The sequence below is a fragment of the Thunnus maccoyii genome, chromosome 7, assembly GCF_910596095.1.
Source record: "Thunnus maccoyii chromosome 7, fThuMac1.1, whole genome shotgun sequence".
NCBI classification, from domain to species: Eukaryota; Metazoa; Chordata; class Actinopteri; order Scombriformes; family Scombridae; genus Thunnus; species Thunnus maccoyii.
In genome coordinates this window covers 18,980,574-19,006,865 of record NC_056539.1, presented here as the reverse complement: position 1 = coordinate 19,006,865, position 26,292 = coordinate 18,980,574, and the positions used below count along the sequence as shown (strand labels likewise).

The 26,292-nt window shown below is 42.6% G+C and overlaps 1 long non-coding RNA gene across 1 annotated transcript; it reads right to left on the bottom strand.

The window, feature by feature from the left end:
- Positions 1-24,786, bottom strand: LOC121900283. The gene is made up of 2 exons (XR_006096947.1): positions 24,633-24,786; positions 1-1,088 (listed from the first exon to the last, which is right to left on the bottom strand). It is a non-coding gene; the product is annotated as an uncharacterized LOC121900283 (long non-coding RNA).
- Between the last annotated feature and the right edge of the window lie 1,506 nt (positions 24,787-26,292).

Here is a 26,292-nt window from a genome sequence, read left to right as displayed (position 1 = left end):
AATCCACAGTTGAAATTTAATCACCAAACACTGACAACAATCACAATAATATTGTATGTATTTCCCCCTTATTTTCATTATTCTAATCCCATTAACCTTTCCAAAACAGTGATACACAGTGCTTTACAATCAGTTAAAGAAATCAATGACATCCAAAAAAAAAAAGGCCGACATGCATTAAGAATACGACAACGCAAGATTAATTACATTTTTCAGGGAGTCCAATTTTGTATTCCACAGTTAGTCCGCACGCAGAGGGGCTGTCTAATAAGCAGAGCTGCGTGTTCGTGTTTGAAGAGCTGACGGTGCATGGAGGCATGAGAGCAAGCATTCCCTGCATGCACAGGGGTGTCAAGATAAGGCGATAGGGGCGGGATCTGGCTCAGCATAGATCCAAATGTTTGACATGCTCTTTCACCATCCCGTTGCGTCCAAAAGCGGACTTACTTACATATCCACACATGCAGAGCCACACAGTCAGCTGTACACACACACACACACACACGTACACACGCCACCTTATGACTCACACCCACATCAACAATGACGATAGCTGAGATGTCATCAAAGGTTTTTGTTTTGAGTCTGCGATAAGATTTTTATCCTGCTGAAGTGCTGAGACGTGGCCTTGTAAACTGCAGAGAGGAGCCTCTGACCTGCCTTGCTCGTTATTCCCTCTCATGGGCCCATTAATTGAATTACCTATTCATCGAAAAGTGGAGAGTGCACTGAATTAGTCTCTCCGCTCTGCTACCTCTCAATCTTAAGAGTCTCCTTAGTAGCGTGTTGATTGGTTTCCATTGTATGTGACTGTGTGTCCCTGGGCCTGCGAGAGTGGAAGGGGGAGACAGGGCAGGGCAGGTATGGAGCAGTCCACAGGGGGGCTAACCTTTGACCCTGTTCTGGAGAGGGACTCGGGTCTATCCAGCAACACAATACTTCCAGCATACAGCCCTCAGTGGCTGCCTGCTGCTACCCACAATGAAGCCCTTTGGTGGGGTCTCTCTGGGCAGAGAGGCCCCCTGGAGCGCTGACTGCCATCCGGAGGTCTTTCACCGCTTTCGTCCCTCTCTACCTCCGGCCCTTGCCTGGAAAGAGAGGAAAAACTCAATAACAGAGAAGATACAAGGGGAACAATGGTCTTTAGAGGGCATCTTAACCCGCAACAAACAGTGTCAACATCTGTGGGGAGTGGATAGATAGATAGACACTGTGTCCGCCACAGACAGAAAAGGCCCTTTCCTTGTGGGCAGTCACACTGAAAAGGCTACAGTGTTGTTTTGTTGTGTATGAGAGGGATTTGGTCCCCGTCTCTTTTCAGCTGCAGTTGAACCGCACTGTGGTGCCGGCGAAGCGATTTTGTCTCGCTGGAGAGCCAGGGCAAAAGATGAAGCAAAGCCTCGAGAGCAGGGCCTTTCTTCCCATGGCCCGCTCTTTTGGAGGGGTGAAAAAGATTATTGTCGTACACATCGAGAAAAAAACGCATCAAAGTCGGCGGGGAGTGTGGCCCGGATTGAGAGAGCGAAGGGTTGATGTTACGAGGAGGGGATGAACACGGACACATGTGGCGTGTAGCATGTGTGTGTGTGGTGGCCACACACAATCCCAGACGCGTGGGAGTGTATTGGATTCTCATGGGCTGTCTGGGAAAGACACTGTCCCTCTCTCTCTTTTTCTATCTCATTCTCTCTCAAGCGTGTGGTCTCCTCTCATGTGAACACACTGCCAGTATAAAGGATCTCTTCATCTCTCTCTTTAGGCTCTCTTTTGCATCTAGATGTGAAAAGGGTTCATTCACTGGGCCTTGCAGTCTAACTCCCACTCATCCCAATTTATCAGTTACCACCAATTGGACCTAACTGGGAGCCTGTGGGAATCCAGGTGCTTATCATTAATGCAGCTTCATTGTGGTTTGTGAGGATACGCAGGAGGAACTATGTGTCATGTTCCTGCATGTCTGCAAGGGCTTCGCCAAACCATGCTTCCCCTCTATATACTGCATCCAGACACACGCCCACACATGCAGTTACATATAGGGAGACATGCCTGTGGTGAAGTATCTGCAGACTGTCTTTTGTCTTGCCAAAATGTACAGTAGCACATAGGCTGTAATATCTCTGGACTATTAAAGTTAAAGTGGCACTGCCTGCCGATCTACCAGTCTCATACTTCTGCTGTTTCCTCAGTGGCATATGTTTTTGGTCAGATTATCATAATATTGTGATATCATTAAATGCTTTCAACTTGGCTCGGATAAGTATCCAGTTTCACGTCTGAATGCAGAAACACGTAGCATTCGAAAACCATCAAAGAAAAGGTCTAATGACAAACAAAGACAGTCTGGCTAACTATCATCTGAGATCTAAATCCTCCAGAAAAACCACATCCCGAAAATTCACTGCCTCAACAAATGTATAACCCTGGTTGGACTTCCTGTCAGAAGTTTTTAAAGGGACACAAATAGACACATTCATGTTGAGATCAAAGCACAACTTCGGTATGAGTCTGAGCAGACAAAGTTTAGTTTGTACACTCAGCATCTTTACTGTAAGACATACTGGACGACTTTAAACAGCCTATATTTTTGAAAAAAAGCATTGCATCACACTGGGCAATAAATCAAGAATGGTATATCAATACTGGGACTAAGATGATCCTGGGAAGGCAGAGGAATTTGTTGCAAGATGACTTAAAATTGAGCTAGGATCAGCAGGCCTTTTCTTATTGTAAACTCAGCTCTTAATGACCTTTTGCAAGCTCTGCTTCAGACAAAACAATGCCCATGATCCCTACAAATGTTCAGTTCAACTATATGATGCTCAATATTTGATAGTACAGATCAATCAAATATCTCTAAACATCTTTTTTTTTTCATATTATGCTTCATTTATTAACGTGTCAATGGAGAGTTCATGCTCAAGACATAGTGTCAGTGTGAATTACAACATATGCCCTATATTGCACATAACGGGAACTGCGTGAATGTGAATGGAATCCAACGTGGGCTATACAGCAGCTCTTTTAATATTATCATTATTGGGTAAATTGGTGATAAAATAATCAGCATATAACCAAACAACAGAAAATGGTTAAAGCACTGCTCTCTCCTTATCCTCCTACTTACTGTCACCTTCATACAGAGGAGCATGTGGTTTGAGAATAACAGTCAAGCTGTAGGGGACGCAAAATTGTGACATGACTCTGAGGTGAACGAATGAAGGTATCTATTCTAATCTTATACTTATAGTCAAGATTTAAGAAATGTTGCTTCATTCAGTTTTCTCTGTTGACACTGAAAAAAACATCAGATCAGTGGCATAAAGGAGCAAAAAAAAAAGGTAATGTGTGTTTGAGTGTAGCCTCAACACTAATAAATACGCGCCCACACACACACACACACACACACACACACACACAAAATGGCCTAGTAACAGTTAAGGTGGGACATCCCATTTCCTGTTACATGGGTGATACACTCCAAAAAGTGAAAGGCTTGTAAAAGAAAACACTTTCTTTGAGGATCGTTGTCCTCGTGGGAAACCGCGGGGGGGTGGGGGAATGAATACCAGCGGCGAGCATCTTTAGCTTCTCAGTGAACCAGTCTGTAATGTTCATTAGCAGACCTGTGGAGAGAGCAAAGGACATGAATGGGAGGTACACCTTTGTTTCATAACCCTGTACCAGGAGAGGTCCAGTAACATTAGATATGGCTGACCTGAGGTGAATGTTGGCCTCGGTGAGGGTAAGAGAGTGCCCTAGCGGGGGGTGAGGAGGAGTGCCCTCCAAACTGATAATCTCTTGTATTTCTTCCCCCATGGTGCTGCTTATTTCCAGCACCCTGCTCCCTTTACTTCCCCTCGTTGGTTAAGCTACTTATTGCCAAATTACAATTATTGCATGTGGAGGTTCCCCCAGCACACTCACACAGACACACACACTTGGCCAACACTCCAAAGCCTCCCTACGATGATATGGTCCTGTTGGGAACAGCCTGCTGATGAGGTGCCCCTAATACACATCTAATCAGTGTTTCAATGAACTGCACCAACTGCTTTTCATCCAAGTGACTCATTGGAATTTTTTGTTGTCTAGTTTAGAGAATTAAGAGATTACAAAAAGAAAAAGAATAAATCAATTTTTTTCATGACACAGCAACAGCCCCCACCCAATTTAATTATCCAGGGAATTTAGGGTGTGGACGTCCACGTACTCGCAGCATGTGTTAAACACCACATAGTAAAAACATGGTCAGTGCTCATGCTAATGTAATACACCCCAGGCTTGTTGAGAAAGGAGAAAAAAAGACAACTCAGTAAAAGGTCACGTACACAACAACACAAATTTGGTGGTCGTGATGACTGTAAACATCGGACTGTAAAACTCTGTCTGGCGTTGGGAAGAGAAACTATAAACGTGGCAGTTGTTTCTGGGGGTATTTTATATGCCACAACAAATGGCAATTTGAATGCCTGAGCATGACAACCAACCCAATCTCTCCCTCCACTCATGTTTTCTTCCCCTTCCAGGCAAGCTAGCAGTTTAATGTGCGTTCACACAGGCTGCAAATACACTCTGCGTCAGACTAAGCTCTAAACCGCAAGAGCTCTCCTGTTAGGGCCGACCTTAATGAGGCAAGCAGTGTGTATGTGCATGTGTGCTCAGGCAGAGGCTAACACCTGGACCAGCTGCTAGCTATAAAGCACTAGCGCTGTCAGGGACTATTAAAGCACCTTGCGGGCGGCCATCTTTCTTCCTTCCCTTAAATCTCCAGCGAAGCCTCTAAAATCACTTAACAGCATCCTCCATTAATTGGCCTCTTACCTCCAACAAGCTTAAAGTGGGGGCACACATTTGTTCATAGACATGCACATTCAGAACAGCAGAATGCTCTCACACACACATTAAACCACAAACACACACACACCCTCAGGTGAGTCAAACACTGAAAACACAGATCTCTTTTTTTTCCCCCCTCGGTATTTGGTTTCTCAGAAACAGGCAGCGGGCGGCAGGACTGTATATATGCATGTGTGTGTGTGTGTGTGTGTGTGTGAGACTGTGTGAGGAAGTGTAGAGCTACAGCAGGCTTATCAGGCTCAGCATCAGCACTAGGATGATTTGCTCCTAGTCAGTGTTGTGCGGGTACAGAGAGAGCGCCTTTGTCCTCCTGGCAGAAGGCAGGCTGGGATCCTGCCTGAACAGTTATTTATTTTCCAAGTGATGCTAATTACATTTGTCCAAAAACCTATAGACAACTAATGATGTACTGTGATTCCCTCCTTTTTAGGCAGTTACACAGATACACCACTATTGAGGACTGGCTGAACAAAACACTGCTAGACATTCAGACTTGTGTTGTTCATGTTTCTTTTTTGCTGTTAAAATGTGGAAGGCAACATATCTCCAACAGTGCCACCAAAGTGCCTCAGGTTTTATGAGAGGGCGGCATGTCTTCATAAGGTATTTTCACAAACATTTCATAAACACTTGTCAAGGCTAACAAGCAGTGACTAGGGATGAGGATTCATTCACATCAGTCTGCCTTTTTTCAGCTTACACAAAAGTCAACTGAAGGCTGGCGAAAAGTGAAAACTACTTTTTTTTGGAGGCAGAGCAGCACACTTTTAAAAATGAGGTGAACCATTCTTAGTGAGAAACAAAGAAGAAGTGGCAGCTGACAGTTTACAACAAACAGCAAAATAAAACTGGACCTTGAAGTATAAAATCACTGAAAAGGTGCACTAGTAGTTACTGTACATACTTGTTGGGACTGCCCAACAAATAGTTAGAATTCAGTGCTGGTCATTATGCAAACAGTGTTGTTGTTGTTAAAATGGTCAGCACACAAAGAAGTTGAGGGACTGATTATTTTATAATAAAGAAAAATACTGTACATATATGATACCCTTATATCCCAATACATCCAAAAATAAATGGTTTAGGTATAGGAAATTAAAATACTTTTCTGTCGGTGTCTGACACTTGAACTTATTTGAAATGTAGTAAATCCTGTCCACCCGGCTCTCCATTAGGGAAAAACAAACACTGAGAATTATTTGCAAATGTTATTTGAGTCTGATCTGCTCAATAGCTCGGCTGGGTGTACGCCATCCACAAGTACATGTCAGCATGAGGAAGATTTACTGCCTCTGAGCCGGGGGCCTGTTTAGCCTGGGAGTTAGAGGCCGATTGACTGAATATGTGCTGGGATGGAGAGTGTGTGCATGTGCGTGGGTGCTCGTGCAAGTATGTGTGCACGTACATGCGCACCCGTGACAATGAACATGTGTATGAGTGAGTGTGTGTGGCAGAGGCTGTGTGTCTGTGGGTGACGTGACGTCTGAATGTACACTTTGACTACTGGCGTTTACGCTGAAAAATTTCTTTCTCAGCAAATGTCTGCATTCCACTGTGCATATGTGTGTGTGTGTGGGTGTGAGATTGTATATATTTGTGTTGTCTTGGAAGCCAAGCAGCAGGGGTTACTATGGTGCTTTGGGCTGGAGCAGAGTTAACAGCTCATTAACACCAATTCATTACGGGCCACTTCTCCCTCCCTCGCGGTGCTCTGCATTAAGACACAGCCAGCCGCCCTCTTTCACACACAATGTAAATCACTGAGGCCAAAATCACAGGCACAGAGGGGGTGTCGAGCCAGCTAGCCTCCTGGTGTGAAATACTACCTGTGTGTTTGTGTTTTTTAAGTGCGAGTGCATGTGCAGGGGCACTGCTTGAAACTCTGGGCGCCCTAACAGAAGCACACATGGGATACTTGAGAGTTACAGACTGAAGAACTGTTATTGGCCAGTAGAGTAGAAGGTTGGTTAAGGCCTAAGACTTATAATGGTTATGTGTAGATATAAGACTAGAGAAAGCTGGGGTTAGGTGAGGGTTTTGGTGTATGTGAGCAAGCCTGTCTCCTAGAATGTGCAACTGAATTGCAATGGCAAATATGTTTTGCTAGAAATGTAATGCTGGCAGAATTACATTTTCTCTCAACATAATGAGAAAATGTTGTTAATTAACATATTTGGCAAATTGCAAAAATGTTGATTATGAATGCATGAGTGAAATGTTCAGAGAAAAGGTAGTACCTTGTTGCCCCCCCCCCCCCCCCCCCCCCCCCAAAGTATCTGATCTTGCGTACAATATCCACTAGTAGAAACTACAGCAATATTAGACTTTTTATGGTTATATTTAGGCACAGGCAGCACTTGGTTAAGGTTAGGGAAAGATTGGTCTTGGTTTAATACAGAAAAAATCCACAGTGATTTGAAGCATAACATTTAAGGCACACCACAATCTTGCACTAACCATACCCAAAGTGCTTTCGTTGCCTAAACCTAACCACACACAGGACTCAGGCTGCAAACCCAGGACTGTGGCATCTTGTATGCCCTCCACCCACCCCTACCTCCTCCCTTTGACTTCAGAGTGATATATGAATGTAGTGCTTCATTCATTCAAAAAAGGTTACCTGTGAATATAATCCAGGTAGTGATTACATTTGCCAAAGCAATGTAATTGGGAAAACAATTTAGTTGCACATTAACATAATTTCTAGGAGACATGGTAGATGTGAGTATGTGCGAATTGTAAAAAAGGTTGTATGGCTTAACACACTCTTTAGCAACCATATTGTAATTCATCATTATTATCAGAACAGCTGGTTGTATTTATACGCTTAAGACTTAAGGTACAGTTAGACTGGATTGTTTGCTTACCATACATGCATGTAATTTTAAACAGGAACTTCTGGTAGCAAATTGACCCCACCTTGTTTGCTTCACTTATAAAATTAGATTTATGTTTGTACATTTATTGCCCTGTTTTGCACTTTGTGGCTCTATGCAACCCTGTCTCCAAAAAATGTCTCCATTACTGGAAAAAATGTTCCCACTGAACATAATACGGAATAATGGAAGTAACTAAAGTAACAAAATTATTCCTATGAGATAGTGTTGCTCTATGAAGAAAGGATTAAGCAATATCTGCCCCATAGATGTAATTTATAATTCAGTCACATACTGTAATTGCCAATAATTTTTTGTCTATTTTCATTATTTAATACATTCAAAAGCAGAATAATCACAAGATCCAACAAGCCCATGTTTGCCATTGCCTTAATTTAACAAAAAGTGATTAAAATATATGTGAAAACCTTTAAATGAAGATAATATGGACAATTCTCCACTGAACAATTATGACGGTGAGGGGATTTGTGACACAGCTGCTGAGTCTCTATAGACAGACTCTTGGAGGATGAGTGATGGCCCTGAAACACAGCTGCTGGAGGTGTGGAGAAACACTAAAGGAGTATCTCTATGTATTTGTATGTCAGCAGTCTGGCCCTTGATATTCTGACCCCCTCAGCGCCTTCATTTGTAACACAAGACAGGTCCATGAGAGGGAGCAGAGAATGGAGATCAAAGACATATAGGGGAGTATCAGATGTTAAGATATATATGCTAAAAATCATGAAGAGCCTACAAGACTATTACCCCTGACCTTACCAGCCATATACTCTGACATGTTAAATAAAGTGCAAAACAATTCTCAGGTTTAAAGTTTTGCTTAATAAAATCCATGTTTATTTAAGCGTTACGGTCCCAATCATCGTTGTGTGGGAGCATGACAGGAAAACAAAGTTCAAAGGTCAGGCCTCATTGCTCCTAGAGAGGACAGTCACTTAAGATTAAGATGTTATGTTGTACAATATCATCATGTGCACATTCTTTACCCCACAATGCATAGGGGGCTTTGTATCACTGTCATCGGTCCTAAATTTTAGGACATCTCTCCATTACTACAGTGGCAGCCAATGTCACTCTCAAGGACTCCCACTATCATCTGTTCCTGCTTGAAAAGCTGCCCATTGTGGAGAAAATGAAGAAGAAAGAGACACAATCCTCTTATTATCAGGCAAATAAATAGCAGCATATGGACTTGCCGCTCACAATCCCTTCCTAGCTGCTTTATACTGGGCTTTGGGCACAGTTTCAGTGCAAAATGTATTTAGACTTTAGCAGGAGGGTTGATGAGGTGAAGGATCGTTACCTCCTCAGGATTTTCTTTTGAAGGCTCCATTTCTCTGACCTCTAAAAATGGGAGAGAATAAAAGCCATAAAACCTATTTTCCATTACGTCTCTTTAAAGTGGTGCCCACAAGTGAAGGGATGGAGGGACAGAGAGAGACAGAGAAAGAAAAATTGGCTTCTGGATACCATTTACATCACTCACATGTCAATGCAAATAAGGTGATCTGGCTGTTCAGCACTTCGTTTGCCCCCAAACACCGAAAAACAACAAAGTTCTTTGTATCTTAGATGGTCTGATGAATGTGTTTTTGCCCATATATCTCTTTTCCCTCTTAATTACAATAAGTTGGTGCCATAATAGGATTGTCAACTACCGGGGAGTGACAGCTTAAAAGAAACGCTTTCCAGTTGAAATGTGCCTTTGAGGGCCGATTTTCCAGAGCTTTCTTGCTTCACTTTAAAGCTCCATCCAATTCAGCAGCCCTTTCAGTGTAGCTGGGATACAAATCCATGCCACTGCAGCTATCACAGGCCCAGAATGAGCATAAAAAAGCTGCATTACATCTTGCTTCGTTTTTAAAGGTTCTCTTTGGCTTCTCATGTGCAGGGGCCCTCTATAGCGCAAAACAGCCCACTTTGGTCTGCCAAGTGTCTGTGTTACTGGGATTCGTCATAGGGAAGTCAAAGAATTGCTATGAAGACAATGCTAGCAGCCACCATTTCATCGTAGCTCAGGCTCTCCATCTTATTTCAGAAACACTATTGTCATGCTGCTGCCTGCCAAAATGCGTACCCTAGGCCAGCCACCAATCAGACATTTGCAGGGGTGATTTTTTTTTTTTTTCAGTTAGCCATTGTGCTTTCAAGGTTCTTTACTTTTACTCCATCTCTTCACCCTCCTATTTATTTTCCTGTTGCAGCTGACAGTTTGACAGATTCCAGGAGTGCTGGCGTTTCAGCCAGCGTGTCTTGGAGGCAGTGGCAGCGGATGCAAGTGATAACCATCCCCAGCCAAAGGCTACTGTTGTGCCTTGAATCCCTTTGTGGGTGATTTCAAGGCATGCTCACGCCATCCCGCACCATCCGCCCTCCTAGAGCCTCTCCACAAAAGGGACACATTTTGCAACCTTCCCTTCAGATGTTCCTACATTTTTGTTAAAGAGGAGCCACATTTTGGCGCTGCCTTAAGCAAAGCTGCTGATGATTTTCACTGGTTTAGAGATAGATTGGTTCAAAGCAGAGACATATGTAGGGAAGGAGAGGTAATAGGACATACTAAAGATACCCTGTGGTCCTTTTTTGGTGCCTGCCACACAAGTACACAGAGGTACAAATCCAAGAGGATATATTTTCAAACTCTTGGACAAGAGTATATTTTTCCATGTGAAATATCTGTAACTCTACTCTTTCCTAATCAAAAGCCATAAACATAAAACACAAAACACCTATGAATCACAGTGTACCCTACCATTGAAAACAGGTGGCTACCCTGTTATAAGGAGTGCTACTGTCCAATTATGTTTGAGAGACTTTACCATCCTGGCAAAAATCTAATTCAGGAGGAAATCACTACTGTGGGCATAATCTACAAGTGCAATGCATTCTGAACCAAAACCCATATGACATATGTTTGAGATTACATCTTTCTACCAAGCGCCTGCAAAAACACAGTGAGGATTTGGGGGAGAAAGTTCCCAGCACCTCATTCACCTCTCCTCACCTCTCACTCCCCCCCTTCCTCCCCATCCAAAGGTCTGATAAAGCAGGGAGGCCCAGTGGCTGCACTGCTCTTCTCAACGAGCCAGACCTGGGAATGAAAGGGGAACTCGTAAAAGATAATCACGCTTTATGAGGGCCCCTCAAGAGGTCTGCTGAGGGAAAGGCCATTTTCATCTCGCACTGCTCCAGTCTAATGGGGAGCAGAAGACTGGAGTGCTTGGGCTACTAGAGATCATTGTGTAGTTACACAGAGGACACCAGGGACAAAGTATTCTCTATTAAGTGTCAAAATATTGCAACTAGCAGCCTGTTTTAGCCAGTAATTGTTTTCAAGGTTGGTCAAAAAATATTTCCTCCAAAAGTACATTTTTTCAGGGAAATCTCCCCTAAGTGTAAGTAGAAAAAAATAAGAAATTATTGATATAAGTTAAATAAAAGTTAAGGAATATAAGACAAAAAAGTCCCTCAATTTCATCTGTTTTTCCCGACTCCTGTTGAGTTCATACAGATTGTTTATTGAACAAAGGTTTCTTAGAATGAAGCCATCCAACATCAAGAGGTAAAGAAGTATTTGAATTTTCTTAAATAAACCTAGGTATCATTTGAAGTTATGTCACTGGTTTTCGTGGCGTTTGCTGTGAAAATGTACAACACAAAACGCTTTGAAAATAATCCAAACAAAGCTACTTGAAATGAAACAAATTTTCCTACAAAGCAAATTTTACAGCCCATTATGTAAAGGATGCAAACACATAAATTTGATTTCACTTTTAATTTTTTATGTGTTTATGAGCTTCATTAAGGACAAACTTCAGAGACTCTCGACAATAATGACAAAAACTATGGATGTAAAATGGACAAAGCTTTCCTTTGAACAAATTGCTATTGGCAGCACATAACTTGTATCAATCTGAGCGGCACCATTTGCATTTGAAATGGACCTTATACACGCTCAATCAAGAATGATAAAGAGAGACAAAGGATAAAAGAGACAGAAATGAAAGGCAAGACACTGAAAGAAAAGATGAGCAAACAGAGAGGAGTTAGAAAGGAGAAGTATGTGAGGGCGCAGTAAACAAAGAGAGCAGCCAAAAAAGAAAAAGAAAAAAAATTGACTGTGTGAGTGAGTTGGTGGTGCTGAAGAGGAGCCAAACCCTGCGGCCCTCACCTCAGCCGCATCTTCATAAGCTGCAGCGACTCCCTCTCCCCAGTCCAGCCTCTGGCCCTGCAATAAATACATTTTCAATTACAAGCACTGGGGAACAAAAAGGAAGAGGAGGAGAGGAGGAAGGAGGAGGGAGGAGGGCCCTTGAGGAGTCTGAGTGAATCCCCTGGATGACACCTCTGGCCACAAGGCTCAGATGTGTTGCAGCGGAGACCCATCGTCGTGCCCCGGCACACGCGTGCAGTCTAATGACTGGCTGGGTCTTTGCAGCCAGTCAGGCATTTAACGGTGCCAGAGTGTGAGTCCAGAAGTGCACCAGCCAGCACTTTGATGGAACACCTGCAGTGAAACAGGATCTTTACTGGACACGGTGCAACCTGAACCCCACACAGACGGAGGGTTGTGGGACCCGCCACGGGGTCGGGAGCATGCGTGTGTGATGGACTTCAGACATACCACCACCGGTGCCTTTGAAGATTATTATGGGTGGCTGTTGTAAGGGCTAATATAAGGTTTACGTCAGTACCACTTGATGTAAGGGTGATATCAGACTACACTGAAACCTCTGACACTGTACACCCCCGCCGTGTGCCACCGCCTGTATCTGGGTTGAAGTCTAACTTGCTTCTCTCAGCACTGCCAGAAGAATGTAGTCTAGTCTACTAGGAGCCTGATAAAAATGGTTGTGGTGACCTACACATACATGAGAGAGAGAATGCATAAATGTTCATCCACTTTCTGCTCTATAAATGGTAAATTCATTTAGCCTTTCAGTATTAATGCCCATGTCCCAGTTATCCACTAAATTCACTGACTCTCTAATATTCTTGTTGCAAACAGCAAATTGTCAAATTTGATTATTTCATTTGAGCCAAATACAACCTACTCTCACTGCGTAAAAAAAACAAGACACAAGCTGTCTGCAAAAATACAAACAAAAAGCAGCCTTGCTTATTTAGCACTTGATGACACAGCAAAGATGTTAAAGATAGCTCTAACTGCTATGGCTGTTCATACCTGGAGGCAAAAACAAGAACAGAATATGTTCAACCACAGAGAGTTTACTACTATATCTTGGTTATTAAGGTTTGCTTGCGCCTTTGGGAGACTTTGTACACAAGAAATAATTGGCATGAAATCATGTGAGAAGCCAAATTTAGATTACAGGGGTTTTCAAATCTTTACAGATTTAGAAATAGGGTTGCATTATGCATAAACAGAGAAATTTCCTAGATAACCTTTTCTTGAATCTCAAATGAAAATACAATATAAGACTAGAAGACAATTATTTATCACACTAAATTATATTGTGAGTTTTTCCTGCCTAAACATCATCCTTACAGTTGAGGACACCTTGGCTGCAGCAGGTCTTTATCAAACCTGGAAGCACCAGCTTCATTTCAAAAATGTTCTACTTTTGTTTGATTTGTTGTCCAGATTTTAGCATATACATTATGGAACAGGTCTAAAATGATCGAAGCAGCCCTGATTAGGGATGGATATCATTAGGATTTTATCAATACCAATATTGATACTGATACTGCTTATCAATACCGATACTTATCACTACTCTTATTGATACTACTCTCCATAATTTGGTTCATTACTGCCGACTACGCCAGCTATGTTAGAATGAATTAACATTACATAAATACCGATAGCAGCACCATTTGTCCAGGAGCTTATCAGTATTTCAGTATTGACCAGTCAGGAACCAGTACCAATTTAGTACTGGTTCTCGATACCTATCCCTAGCCCTGATAGAGTCTGAAACAGCTTGGGAGGATTCCTGTTATATCTGTAAGGAACTTACCTTGTCATATATTCTGTGATAAACATCAGTATTGACCAACAACCCAAATGAAAATTCTGTCCAAATAGACAAATTGCTCCAAATTTCACTAAAACATGTCTCCCTTTAATTGAAGCAAAAACCAAATAAGAAACTACAAATGAATAGCTGGCCAGAATATTTCACATGACACACAATGGATGATGTGTCATCATTATACGATGCACACAAACAAACATTCCAACACACTCCATGGGAATGTTGGGTATCCCCGATGTGACACAATACACCAGTCGGCAGGCATAATAACCATGGACCGTTGCAGAGAAGTCAGTGATGAATTTGTCGGCAGGTCTGGTTTCGGCAGCACAAAGCAGAGCACTGCCTGAGCTACACGAGCTGTCACTGTGCACCGCCCAGGGTCACGGTCTCTGTTCTGAGCACCGTGACCGCTGCGGTAATTACCTAAATTGGTGAAGAAGAAAAAAAAGCCTCAGCATTCCAGGAGTGTCACAGGGGCTGGGTTTGTATGGGCAGAATGTGAGTTGGATTCCCTGATTCCTGGGTGGATGTGAAGGGATTTAAGCACTCAGAAATTTCCCCCACTTCTTATGCTCTTGTAACCCCGATTACGCTTCAATACTTATCAATGAGGTAAATATGGACCAATGTCAGAAAGACTAGGACGACAGGAGCCTGAGATTTTGAAAAGCAGTAAGGAGGTTTCGACACCAGTATGTTTGCATGAACAGGTGTATTGATAAACAACAACAGCATTTCAGACATTTTCCATCTGGCCTCAACACAGTTTAACCAAAATAACAAACTAAAATAATAAAGTTTGCACAAAAACAAAACAAAGACACTTTTTGACCGAGTTCAGTCATTAAGTTCAGTTAGTAGATTGATCATTGGGGCCCAAATTTGTGTCAGAGTTTATGTCTGTCCTACCACACAAGGAAGTAAGAAAGGAAATCCATCTTCAGAAGGCAACAGTTTGTGCAGTTCCTCTTTCAGGAACTGTAGACTGGCTTGCCATCTAGTTAACTGGAATCTCTATTCTTCAGTGGATGCTCTCCTTGGCATCGGACTTGTCACCAAGCCCTCCATTTACCAAAAACTGACCTATAGAAAGGTCACACACCCATACAGTTACATTCACACACTTTTCAGTATAGGTTATATATAACTTCTGACGTGAAATATCACCAGGTATTAATACAACCTATAATTCAAATCATATTTTCAATTGGCTCTGCTGTACAACAAATATATTTTCCAAATCTCAAATTCAGTGTAACATTACTTAAAATACTTGGCAACCAAAAATAACCTTGACTTGAAGGTTTAGAATTACACCCATCAAATCCTTATTACATTAGGCACATCATATACACTGTGAACCACTGAGGCTTCAAGGAAAACACAGATTGCACAAATTAAAATAAGCTGTGAAGTAGAATGTGCTTTAAAATTATACCAAAAATCTGCACAATCCATGGCTTAACAGCAGTAACATTTATCATTCATGAAACTCACATGGTTCACAGACAAAAGAATTGTGGTTTTCCTCCACATACCACATGCTAAAATTGTTAGCATAAATCTATGGCATTTTAGGTTGTATAAATTAGCCTAACTGCTAGCGGACTTTTCTGCTCCTTGTTTTTCAACAGGTTACATTTTTATTAACAGCTGACAGACATCTTCTTATTCACCACTGAACAGTTCAAGTCACTGCATCTCCCAACAGATCAGCACAGTTAAATTCCAGCCGATATGTACGCTTTCAGCCAACACAGAGTTTGAAACAGAGTTGCTAATATTGGCACAGCGAAAGGAATCTGGAGGTTCAGTATGTTGTGTATCCTGCACTGTAGACATACTTGGATCAGGCTGCACTGGACTCTCATGGACTGTTGAAAATCTGGAAACCTGAGCATTTGGAGGTTCACTCACATACCAGTAGACTGGGATGATTTCAACGAGGGGATTTCACAAAATCACGCCAGCGAGACTTCTCTTGGTTCTGAAGAGTACCTATCATGTCCATTAGAGTGCAATTAAATCGCTCAAACAGGGTTGCCCCTGGGATGGTATGGGGTTGTTTTCACTTTGTGTATGCCAGCCACCTCACAGAGCTCCTTTATTGGGATTCAAAATCTTGTACCTGATTGCTATGCAGATTTTCTGGGATCCCACAAGCATTTTGCAACTGTGCGTGCCTTTGATTGGGTGTTGGGATGGCAATTGCAAATTTGGTAAAATGTGATCACAAGAATGTCTTTGGTCCCCCTATTTTTGGGTTCAGGAGAGAGGAAATCTATACAGACTAGCTCAGGAGGTCTTGTGCAGCTCTCTCAAGCAAGGTACACACCTGCCACACACCTGAACAGTTTTTCACTTTCCTCTCAACATCCAAAGTCATTTTTGGCCAGTAGAATCTGGTCCTTATGAGATCCAATGTACAGTCAACCCCCATGTGACTCATATAGTTGTGCAGGCTGGTCAGAACTGTGTTACAAAGATTGGCTGGCAATACAAAGTGGTACACTACTGGTGGGATATTTGAAATCCTACTTGACATCTGTAAAAGATGTTGTTGAGGAACTCAAGGTTATTTATCTCTCTCAGCAGGAGGGGGAGATCAAGTAGTTTGCTCCTCAAGTTGGGAGGTGGTTTCTTTCCATGCTCAATCTGAGAAAGGACATGCTTTATAGATTGGTCAGCTCTTTATTTATCAACTCTGCCTCGGTTAGATGGGGAATAACTGGCAATCCTCTAAGCTGATCTTCCTGCCTATAGCTGTTGGGAACAGCATCAATGGAGATGGCAAGAGTTTCAACTAGGGCAACACCACCAGCACAACTCTGGTCACCATAGGTTTATAAAATATAAAAATCTTACTGAGATTTTGTCAAAAAGCTGACATAAGGCAGCTGACTAACAGAACTGTGCAGAATTCCAGGAAATATATGGAAAAATATATGGAAATATATGGAAAGTTTGTAATGTTATATTATTGAACTAATGTTAGCTGCCTTTCCTTTGTCCTGTTGTCTTTTCTCTTCCCTGTGTCATCCTAAAAGTGCCGTTACTGCCAAATTGTCTAACTGAATCCATGTGAACACAGCATTATTCTCGGTTTCTTGGTGGTCGAGGTGGCTGCATACTGTATTTCCTCAAATAGTGGCCGAGGCCTTTATTTATCTCAACTGAAGACGGCAACAGGCCTTTATTGGAAGCAGGCTTATATTAGAGTGAGGCCTTTATTCCCTCTGTTTTAAGTATATTTGCTCATATTTTAGTACGAAGCCTCCTTGTTTTCTGCTCTGCTTCCATTCGCTCTGTTAAATTTTTGTTAATGCATTACTGGTAATCTAATTATATGAATTAATTTATTATTATATAAATATATATATATATTATTATTCATATTATAGGCAGGGGTGTAGTGGTAAATACAAGGGTGGGTAGTTTACCCACATTGTTTCCCCCTCATTGATTGATACAGTTGATCTGAAAATAGATGAGTAAACTCTTACTTGGGTTCACCCCCCACTACGACCCTGATTATAGGCTATTATGTTACTGTCATTGTAAAATAACTGTGACCATATAATCATATTGAAAAATCTGTCTTTATTTTATTCCTTCCTTTTAGGTGTCCATCAAGTACCCCAGTAAGACAAACACAGAGAGGCATAGATGTGACTCTGACATCTCTGCCATTGAAGTGAAGGTTTCATGCTGTGGAAGAGTTTGCCAGAAGAACTGAAGAATTTCTCTTTACACAACCTTTGGGAGGATATGGAGTGGATGGCGCCATTCAAGTTCCCTGTGATCTGCATGATATCTGGAATGCAACCCAACCATGCCTTTGCTGCCGCTGCAATTGCCCTTTGAGGGAGGGAAATCTATCTTTCAACCATTGCATACTATGTCAACAGTGTACTGCAATACAGTTGTGCCAAGAAGGCAGTCTTTGGACGTCTGAACAGGATGGGGATCACCACCACACATGCCAATGCCGTCCTCAAACAACATAGAATGGCAAAGCTCTGTGGAGAAGAGCTACAATAGCTAAAGGTTGACATAAAAACATGAGCCACAGCACAGGAGAGCATATGAAACCCGACTACTCCAGATGCCATTTTTCAGTGCCAGTTGTTGGACTCCGAGGTGTCAGACCTGGGTGTAGGTTTGCCAGAAATCACATTGTATGAGGATGACATAACACCAACCCTCCCATTGTCTCCTCCACACCCTACTTAACCACCTGCTGTCTGTGAAGAGGGCAACACAGCAACATCAACCTTCCCGATATCTATTCCACTCCACCAAATGCTGTCTATAAAGAGGGCAACACAGCAATGGCAACTCTCCCAACTCCTACCTCCAACCCACCATACCACCCTCTTATTCTGTCATATTTGACAATCTGAGTTTCTTCGTACATGTACACCATCAAACAACTAGAAACTGCAATAAAGCCATTCACTGGACCCACCATGTTGTAGTGGAGGACAGAATCCCATCGCATCATCTCAGTGACAAAAAGCCAGTCAACAATCTCAAGGACTATGACCTTTCAAACTCTCTGGCTGATGTTGAGACCCAGACACTAAGGCGTAGGGACTTCATAGTTCTTGCCAGCAGGATTATAACCAAACATCTGGCAGCATTCGAGCCCTTCTCCTCAGAGGTAGTTCATCACATACAACATCAGTATTCAGATCACATGTTGAAGCCATCCACCTCAGTAAGTGGAAATAGGCTACATATCCTCATCAAATTTTTACAAAGCCCAAATAAAAAAAAGTATTTGATCTCATATGTTTCTCTCTCCTCACTCCTCATCTCCCCTCCCTCTCTTTCTCTGATATCAGCATCCAATGGGACTGCTTTTAAAGAATGAGAATGTTACAGGAGATCTTGTTCACATTCTGCAGCACATACAGAAAGAGTAAGTTGTTAAACATCGGCAACCATATTATCAATGTAATGTGAAAGTAATCTGTTCATTATTCAACTGTTGCATTTCACAATTTGCTTGGTATATGTATATGCCAAATTCCCCAGATGGATTTACTCCAATTTCAGTTAGAGGCGACAGGCTTACTTGCGGAAATAGTTGGAATGTCTAGTGGGCCTTGCAGATGGTGCCAGTAAGAAAGATAGACTGGAAGACCTGATATTCATGTTTCTTGACTGGCATGCTGTCAGAAACTTGTACAAAGTGAGTTGTAGGGAGGCAAAGGGCAAAATGCCCCTGAAAATGTAATAATAATAATGATTTTTTGTTTTTTAAAAAAAAAGTTCAGGTTCAAGTTCAGCGAGTTCAACAAGTTGAATTGAAGAAGTAAATTGCTAACTGTTCTATGCATGCTGCATCCTGGCTTTTGAAATTTTAGTTGTTTACCATGTTGCTGTCTGTAACACTCGTTACAGTTATCTAATTGTGTACTATGTGATTCTTCAGATCTACCATGGGATATTCTTCAAAGAAGGACAAGCTCGGTACCATGGGGCACTGTGATCCAACATGAACAAGATTAAATGCAGTAATGACAAGGCTGGACCACATAAAGCCTGCCACCCCTATAAGGAGTTGGTCAAGAAAGATACAGCAGCACTCCTGGCAGCTGCAATGAAGCAGTTGGGCCTGAAAGATGCTGACACATGCCTACACAACGAGCAGTGTCATCAATATTGGATTAACCATTTAGAAATCACAGCATGTTTTGTACATAAGAAAATCTTCCTAGGGAAATCAATTACACAGAAGGCTGGGACAAAATACAGTTCAAATTTATTATGGGTGAACTACCCCTTTAACTAAATTAAATTATGTCATGCAAACCAATGTTCATCTATGTAATACCCACAAACAGGCACAAGATTTATGACACAATGTTGTTTACATATTTCCACAGATGTTGCAGATGGTCTGATACCTGACGAGGTGATACAGGGCATAGAGGAAGAGAAAATGAGATGTCTGGAAAGGACAGTTGCAGAGTTCATAGACTCCTTTGCTATGTTTAAAGACCTTGATGGAGCAGATGGTCTTAGGGAGCCATCAGAGAAGGCAAAGTTTCAATGTAGGGCAGCAGGTTGTGAGAAGGTGTACACATATTCCAAGTCACAGTTAAATTATGAGAAGAATGCACATGCCCCAACACATGATACCCCTATGACAGAGTCAAGTACTCAGAGTGCTTCAGACTATGTGAAGGAACGCTCAGACGCCAGGCTCAGGTTTGGGTTATTCTTAGTTGACATGCAAGATGCAATAAAAGAGGTGAATGGAGAAAGGCTCATGCACCTATACAGGGAGGCTTAATTATACTACAAGACCTACAGGCACACTCACTATGCATACAGTATAGTACTGCTTCTCACAGTGCAGCTCAAGGCCACCTTGTCACCTAAAATGGCACATTCACTAACCTGGAACACGTTTTTCAATGGAAAGGGAGGAAAGGGCAGGGACATTCCTCTAGATAATCAGCTAGAGCAGATTCATAATTTCTTAAAATCGTTCTTAAAGGGTGTAGGTTCAAACCTGACTGAGGATTAGCAAGTACCTTGGAGTCCTTAGAGAACTAATGGATAAAGTTGACCAAGAAATAGGGATATCTTATCCACTTGGATTTCACAAGTATAGTACAGAAAATGATGACATCTTGGGACTGGTTGAAGTATTCATGGAGTCCTGACCCTAACCCTAACCCTAACCCTTTTCAGGAATTGTCCTGTTCAAGAACACACAGCTGGATGAGGAGCAAAGTAGAAGAATTTAGCATGGCACACATGATGGTGCAAAAGCATCATGTGAGGTAGACTTGTCAGTCAGATGCTCAAAGAGACACGCTGCCACTGCACCTTATATATTTGCACCAGTCATTCAAAATCTTGGAAAACATTTCTTGGAAGTCATTTTAAATTATTTTACCAAATTTCCTTTTCCCAAAGTAGAATGTATCAATGCATCACATTTATTGAACATAGATGAATAAATGCAGACATATCCAAATGTTTTCTTTGTTAATTTACTAAACTGTATGTATACATAAAATCACAACATTTAGGTCTGAAATAAAAGTGTTTAGACAGCTCTGATGGAGATATATCAGGAGGACGGAGGCTGCTTTAGCCTACTTCAAACAATTTCACTGACTGAACCCGGACTGTGTGTGACCTTTTGGGTGTGTAGAAGAACACAGAACATTAATTACCATTAGATCCTGATTTATCTTGTTGGTCTATGTAGGCTATGGCAAGCACAGCCAATGTATATGCTTTTGTAGAGATGCAGTAGGGGCAGATAATACAGATATAACAATAAGAGCAAAAAACAAGTTGTTTACTGGTTTTGGTTTAATTTCTATTCCAATTGCCAATTTGAAGACGAAGATGGGAAAAGCACATGGATTTCTGTACTTTAATTCACATGAAAAATGGAAAAACAAAATAATGTATTGTATATTTGTTTATCAAACAAGTTGAATACAGCTTTGGATGGAGGATAAACTCACCATTTTTCCTCATCAAGCCTGGATATATTGTACCAGTGTGCAAGGATCATAAAACAAACGGCGCACTGGAGTCAGTTACGTTACGTGGATCAATGCAAATTTAACAAGTGCTGCATGGTGCAGGTGGACAGTCAAAAACCTCTGAGTCTGTCATCTTCATTTCAGCTTGTCTTGGGAAATTGTGAATCAAGGGGTGAAAAACTGCAAGCAAACACTTTTTTTTTTTTTTTAGCTATTTTGGACAACAATGAGCTGGGACCTCACAGTTGCTCTAGTTCTGTTCTTTATCAAGAGTCTGATAATTTGTTATTAATATTATGAAGATCAAGTACAGATGGATAAAATAGAGAGATAGATAGATTGGCTCTGAGGATGATATGAAGCACAATGTCCTGTGTTTACAAGACACATGAACCATTATACACAGGTGACAGGTATGTTACAGTCATTTTAAATGCCTTTTCAGCAACTATGATTGTCATTAAACTGTAGGAGCTTACAAACACATTTTTTAGATATTTTTATAACAAATTCCTCCTGCAGTGTCGGCTGCACTCTCCCTCCTGTGCTTTAAAAGTTGAATTACATCAACAATACGTTTGTTATGATAGTCTAATCAGTACAACAGACAAGTGAAAACACATCAACAATACTTTTAAATATTTTACAAAAACAAGCAGGACATTTTTTAAATAACTAAAAGCAGGAATTATAGCCTAAAGCCCAAGTGATTTGATAAGAATATGTTCACAAATTCAGAGAGTAAAAAAAAACTATTGACCTACTAATTAATGTAGACTAGCCTAATTGATAATTTGAAGAAAGAGTTTTCTCATTAGAATTTAGAGTCTTCTACATTTTATTCCAGAAACAACAGCAGCTTGTTGCATGTATCTCCATCATGTTATTAATTATTTATGACAATTTGGCAGTGCTCCAAAAGACACACTATGTTCAGTGCAGTATTTTTCAATATTACTATGTCACCAAGTCAGGTCTCCTAAGCATTTTTGCCTTCAAGTCTCAAGTCCAGTCGAGTCTCAGCATACACACAGCTTTCGTTTTTAGCTTGTTCATATCGATTAATTTTTGGCACAAACAGGACAGGATTCGGGATTTGGGACAACTGCTTGTAACTTGGGACTGTCCCAAATTTTTCGGGACGTCCGATCACCCTACTCCCCACTCTTAACACACCTGATTCTAATTAATTTGTTATCAAGCGGCTGAAGCTTGTCAGGGTTGATCAAGGGATTAGCTAACCTAGCTAACGTTAGCACCCACTAGCAAAAGCGGATACCCCTGATGTAGGCTGTGGGTTTTATAGGGTTTTTCTTGCTATGTACCCACATCTTTGTGTTTTGGTTGTCAGGATTGTTGGTCAGACAAGGGCTAAAAAAGATGGGCAGTACTGAAAAAGTGCTGACAACTAAAACACGAAGATGTGGGTTCATAGCAAGAAACACCTATAAAACCCATAAAGATCTGGTTTGCCAGCGCTAATGTTAGCATTAGCTAACCTAGCACCCACTGGCGCCAAACTTTGTTTTTCATCATTCATTTAAGAATTGTACCTTACCTTATCAATTGCAGCCATTTTCTCTTCTCCTACTTATTGCAAGAAAAGCGGTAGAATTACAATTGAAGGTTTTTTTTAATTCAGATTTATTCAAACAACAAGGGACACAGCATTGTGGGATGTTGAAAAGACGAGAGCCTCAGCCAATGCAGCAGAGGCTTGGATCCGGAAACAGTATTATCGTTAGATCAGTGTGCCACAACTTAACAAGCGGATAGTTGCTGATACTGTAACAAGAGAAGAGATGCTGTCTGGGGTGAGATGTTCCTTTTTTACTAATTATTAAATAATGGGTTTATGAAGATATAATTGGCTTAGCAGGCTACGTACATCTCTTCTACTTCAGTCCTTGGCCCGAGACCTGGTTATGTTTCACCTTTCCCTTCCCAGCATCTTGGCAGTGCAGTGGCAACAGCCGAGCGTGCTCCCCAAAGACGGTGAGCTAGCTAGCGTCATCAGAGCTAACAAGGACCACGCTTTTGCTGTTTCCATCAGGTCTGCCAAAAGTTCCCAGACAGAGCCCCCGTTTCACGGCTGCCTGCTCAAGGTGTGGGACCAAGCAAGGGCCCCACGGCTGGTTAGGGGTTGTGAAAGAGAAATAATGTGTTTGGATTTTTGTGCATGTTATGTGTGCATGTGTGTGTGCTCTGACTTATTGGACTGCTGCAGCTATAGTTTTGGTGTGGATGAAAGGTGGTTGTATAGCTCGTAGTGGAAATTCCATGTCATTTCCCCTCTATCCAATCAGCAGGCCTGGGGGCCCCCAGCCTAGTCAGGCAGGGGGTTGTGGGAAACGCGGTCTGACTGCGGGAGTTGATGTGATTAAGGCCTTGCTTGAAGGGAACACACGGCTATTTTGACAGACGCTGGCCTCCTGCTCAGGCTGAGGTCTGCAATTACACAGGACATAAACATGGTGCACCGAGGCCGGGCTGGAGCAAGACAGGCTGGAGCTGCGAGGGCCCCTGGGAGCAGAAAACGCCACACGGCTTTGTGGAGGCCGCAGAGGCCTTGGCAGGCGCCCACAGACGTCCATCGCGTGACTGTGGGAGAGGGATGACTAGTACGTAACGCCGGGGAACTACACTGGGAGAGATTGACTGTCTGTGAAACATCCAGAGAAACACACGCACACACACATACGTGAAAGCTATGTCTTGTGCAGTGATATGGGACATTTGTGTACACTTTAATATGCATGTATGTCACCAAATGTAGACACAAATAATGTAGGCGCCACATGTTATGCATACATACAGGATATATTTGGATATATTGGACACATGCTATCACTTCCCACACGCACTTTCTCTCTCATCTCAAACAGGCAACATGCAAGCTTGTTAACCGACACAACTTTCTCTTTGCTCCCAGCAGTTCATCTTTCTCCCTGTAAAACAGCTTTAAACCTCCTTGTTCCCTCCTTCCATGCTTCCTACCACAGGAGAGAGAGAGAAAAAGGGATAGGGGGAGAAAGAGGGGTAGGGTGGCACCATGTACTGGGGGCCGTGTTTGGTTTCCTACCCAGAGAGGAAGCTTCACTGGGCCTAAAAACAATTACCCGTTTAAGTGTGCTAAATCAACTTGCATTGCGGAAACAATGTGGCGGCTGCCACTGTTATTTACTGTAATGAACTAGGCCCCATTGTGAGCATAGTGTTCTTTGGGGACCTCTCATTGAGCCAGGCTGAATGAAACAAGCCCTGAATGGATGTCAAGCTACATAAAGGTTTTTGAGCAACAGTGAGAGTGTTGCCTTGTGGATAAAAAGAGTGGCGGTGAGATCATATTTACTCACCATTCAGCCCGCTTTATATACGCCCATCGGCCACATCCTATTCAGATAAATCAGGGACAGAGGGAGCGGCCGGCAGACTAGAGAGTATTTTCCACAGTCAATTCAGAGCAGGACCTGACACAAGCATGGGAAAGCAAATAACCCGGATTAGGCTTCTTCAAAGGCCTGGCCCTGTGAAAGATGGGAGCAGGAGGAGCAGACAAAGATGGGACTTAGCAGTACACACACACACACACACACACACACACACACACACACACACACACTTGCTGTTATGACAGTAAGACGCACACACAGAAAGTTGAGATGGTGTATGAAACTCCATCCAGCTGAGGTGTGGGTTTGTTTGGCTGTTTCAGAGTTTTTCTCAGGAGGAGGACCTGAGACATGAGGAAGAAGATGGTTGGGTGTGTGTTTTGGAGGGGAGGGGGTGATGGGGGTAGCAAGAGGATTGCATGCTGAGACACCTACACAGCAGGATCAGACTTCACCTCACCTGCTTGGTGTATGAGTCTGATGCTCTCAGCCAAGCCAAGCCAGACTTGCCAGACTACCACTGCCAGGGTGTGTGTACACGTGCATTTGTGAGTGGAAACTTCTCATCCCAGCTTTGAGTGCAACAAAAGTTCAACTGAGGATGTCTGTGTTTCATTAAAACCATCAGTGTATCTCGGCGGCAGACAAACACGGATCATTATGACGCTAGTTTCCCCCAAAACGTGAGGGAATCTGACTGCTGCAGCTTTGAGGAGCTCGCTGAGACTCTCCACAGCAATTTATAACATACACAGGGTTTAGCTGCACACGCCATGCATTACTAGAAAACCACAACAATATTAATGGTGCAGCAGGCTAATTTCTCAGTGACGGGGCAGTTAAGATTGTCAGTGCTCCCCTGACATGAAATCATGTTACACACATGTGCTACATACCTCGGCACACAGCATTTAGTGCTGACATGACTTGCACTCAAAGACAACCCTATTCAACAGCAGGAATGTTCACAGCTGTGTGTGTCTGTGTGTGTGTGTGCGTGTGTGTGTAAGACTGGGGGGGGGGGGTTCAGAGTTATTTCCTCTTCTTTCCATGCTTCAGTCCATTTTCCCCCCTTCACTCCCCGTCTTTTAATATCAAAATGCTCACCCTCTTTTCCCATGAGTCACAATAACCTCCTAAATGTACACACACATTCACATGCACAGAGGCATGCAGAAGGCATAAACACACACACACACACACGCACACACACACGCACAAACACTTACACATGCAGGCACACAGCGCTCCTCTCCCTCAGGCGGTCTGGCTGTAAGATGATACCTCGTCTCGGAGCATTTCGCACATGCCTTCCCGGACAGTTCCCACACTCCCGGCTGCCTCAGCCTGTCTGACCTTTGCCAAGCCCGCCACCCTCCCTACTGCCCCCCTGAGCCTCCTTCCTCTTTCCCCAGCCCTCCCGCCCCCTCCTCATCTTCTCCCAGGGCCTGCGGTTTGGACAGCTGCGGCCAAGCTGGCTGCTCGGCTTGTGGAAAACATCCGCCACACATGGAGGGCTGCACTGATCCGTCTTGGCCTGCGCTGGCTGGCTGGGTGACTGACTGGCCGTTTCCCAATCCCATGAACACATTATTTGACCCATCCACCTCAGCTTGCTTCCCCA